General features: G+C 21.8%; 1 long non-coding RNA gene across 1 annotated transcript; it reads right to left on the reverse strand.

Moving 5' to 3' along the window:
* Window positions 1–247: 247 nt before the first annotated feature.
* On the reverse strand, window positions 248–1,346 carry LOC136074831 (uncharacterized). Its single transcript, XR_010635482.1, has 3 exons — window positions 1,268–1,346; window positions 820–975; window positions 248–458 (listed from the first exon to the last, which is right to left on the reverse strand). It is a non-coding gene; the product is annotated as an uncharacterized LOC136074831 (long non-coding RNA).
* Window positions 1,347–3,049: the final 1,703 nt, after the last annotated feature.

Consider the following 3,049-nt stretch of genomic DNA (forward strand, 5'->3'; position numbering starts at 1 on the left):
ATCCGACGATATATTTTATTAGGTTCAGTGAATTATAAACGCTACTTGTAACTAGCACGCAGTTAGCTAGGTCATTGTTAACATAAAATTTCTTAAATATGTTTATTTTTAATGTATTAAAAAGATTGCTATTGCAATCGACGTATGATTAAAGCTATTTAAGTTGTTTTAATCAAATGCAAACTGAAATGTGTTTGTTATTTCATTCAAGCTAAATTTATTTTCAAGGTGAAAAACAAAACATATTCAATAAAATGAAATGTATATCAGATAATATTAAAACTGTTATACAATAATCTAGACATTATCTTCGCCATTTGCATCACTGCCTTTGTCCCAAAGTTCCGAGTGGCATGCATAATCAATCCTCGCACCATCTGACTTTTTTCGGTCGTACAATTTACGAACCCACGACTTCATTTGATCGTTTACTTCCGCTTTTGAAACATCTTTTGCACCTTGTCGTAAAAAAAATACATTTAAATATTATTAAATAACTTTGTGTTAAAACATTTCAAAAACTTTAGTAGCCCTAAAAAATAGATTAACTACAGTTTAAAAGTAATTTTTTGGGCAATCATTAAAAAGACAACAAATGAAACCAATTACATTCTATTTACATTTAAACCAAATTTTATCTATTTTTCGTAAAGCCAACTTGGGTTTCCTAAAAGTTAAAACCTTAAATAGGGTTACATTCAGTTATAACTTAAGTATAAGTTAAAACTTACATGTGTATAAGTAAATTGTTTTATGTTATAACTGAATGACCCTATAAAACATAACTATTATCATGTTTAATATTTATTGATCACTAACCATAAACAATAGACTCATGTTTTTCATCCTTTGCTTTGTCCTCCTCGACCTTCACTGTTTACTTTGTTGATCCACTTCTGTAGCCATCAATTAACAGAAAATGTTGCTCACTGTTTCTTCAACAACTTGTCTATCAATCAAAACAAGATAAATAATCTGAAAAGTTCAAAAATAAACCCATAAGATCAGATAAAACATTTTATTAAAGGTACACTGAAGCTCTTTCAAGTAGAACCAACTAAAGATGTTATAAAGATGGTATGCAATGGCAAAAATATATTGTCAGTTAATACCACAGCAACATCTATGGAGCGCAGCGGTGGATTAATACTTTTATAGGCCTGGATCTAGTATTTTTTGGAGGCTTTTTTTATACTCTACAGTGTAATAATGACTACTAAAAAATATGTAATATTTAAAATTTAAAAGCAAAAAATACATTATTTACGTCGAGACATATTAATGTTGATAAACCAGGTGACATTCTTCATATAGGCAAATTGCTATTCTGTTGTTCACTCACATTACTAACTAAAAGTAAATATAACAAATGTTAAAAACTTTGAATGAGTCTTGTTTTGCAGCAACGATATATATATATATATATATATATATATATATATATATATATATATATATATATACATATATATATATATATATATATATATATATATATATATATATATATATATATATATATATACGCAAGTCTATATATGTAAATATTAAAGATAGTATCTTTATATTACCATGTATAATTATGTATATTTTAAAGAGTGCTCAATACATAAACTAGAGCTATACACACTAAAAGAAAAAGGTAGAAATTTCTACCTTAGGGTAGGATATGTGATATACCCTTAGTAAGGTATAATTTTCTACCTTTTAGGGTAGAAAGTTGTTAAAAACAATTATTTGTCATACAATTTTCTAACTTAAAGGTATAATTTTCAACCTTATAAGGTAGAAAATTATACCTTACTAAGGGTATATCACATATCCTACCTTAACAAAAAATTTCTACCTTTATTTTTTAGTGTGTATAGTATATATTACTTTTACCCGCAGTATCAGGAATTAGCTAAATGCTAATAGTTATAATATTATTTGCTATATATATATAATATTATTTGGCAAATAATATTATATATAAAATATAAATAGCAAATAATAAATATAAATATTAGCATTTAGCAAATTCCTGATACTGCGGGTAACAGTAATATATTCTATATAAATATATATATATATATTTATATATATATATATATATATATATATATATATTATATCTATATCTATATATATATATATATATATATATATATATATATATATATATATATATATATATATATATATATATATATATACATATATATTATAGTATATAATATACCTACATAATAATATATACTATATAATATACATATATTCCTATGTGTGTGTATATATATATATATATATATATATATATATATATATATATATATATATATATATATATATATATTACAACAATTATAAATGTATTCTATAAAATATATATATATATATTATATATATACCTATAATATAGGTATATATATATAATATATATATATATATATATATATATATATATATATATATATATATATATATATTTTATAGAATACATTTATAATTGTATAGGTCCTATATATATATGTGTATATATATATATATATATATATATATATATATATATATATATATATATATATATACATATATATATATATACATATATATATATATACATATATATATGTATATATATATATATATATATGTATATATATATATATATATATATATATATATATATATATATATATATATATATATATATAAATATAATATACTAAAACTTAGTCTAAATAGATCATAATATTATCTAAAATTAACAATAAATTTTTTGATAAAAACAACAGAAATCTTGGTTTAAGATTTAAGATTTATGACGAAACTAATAATATTATAGATATTGTATTGAATCCTTTGTAAGTGTAGCTGCACAATTCAATTGCACGCAACGCTCTAATATCTTTGCAGAACACTCAAAAATTACTTTGCTTTTTCTATTAATTTACAACGATGCCAAAAGCAAACTATTTTAAAATGGAGATTGTAATGCTATATATAAATGCTTTGCGTGAATAACTCGATAAGCCGCAAGCGTAGGTTTTTCAAAGTAAGTTGGCCC

Source organism: Hydra vulgaris, chromosome 01 (assembly GCF_038396675.1).
Source record: "Hydra vulgaris chromosome 01, alternate assembly HydraT2T_AEP".
Lineage (NCBI taxonomy): Eukaryota > Metazoa > Cnidaria > Hydrozoa > Anthoathecata > Hydridae > Hydra > Hydra vulgaris.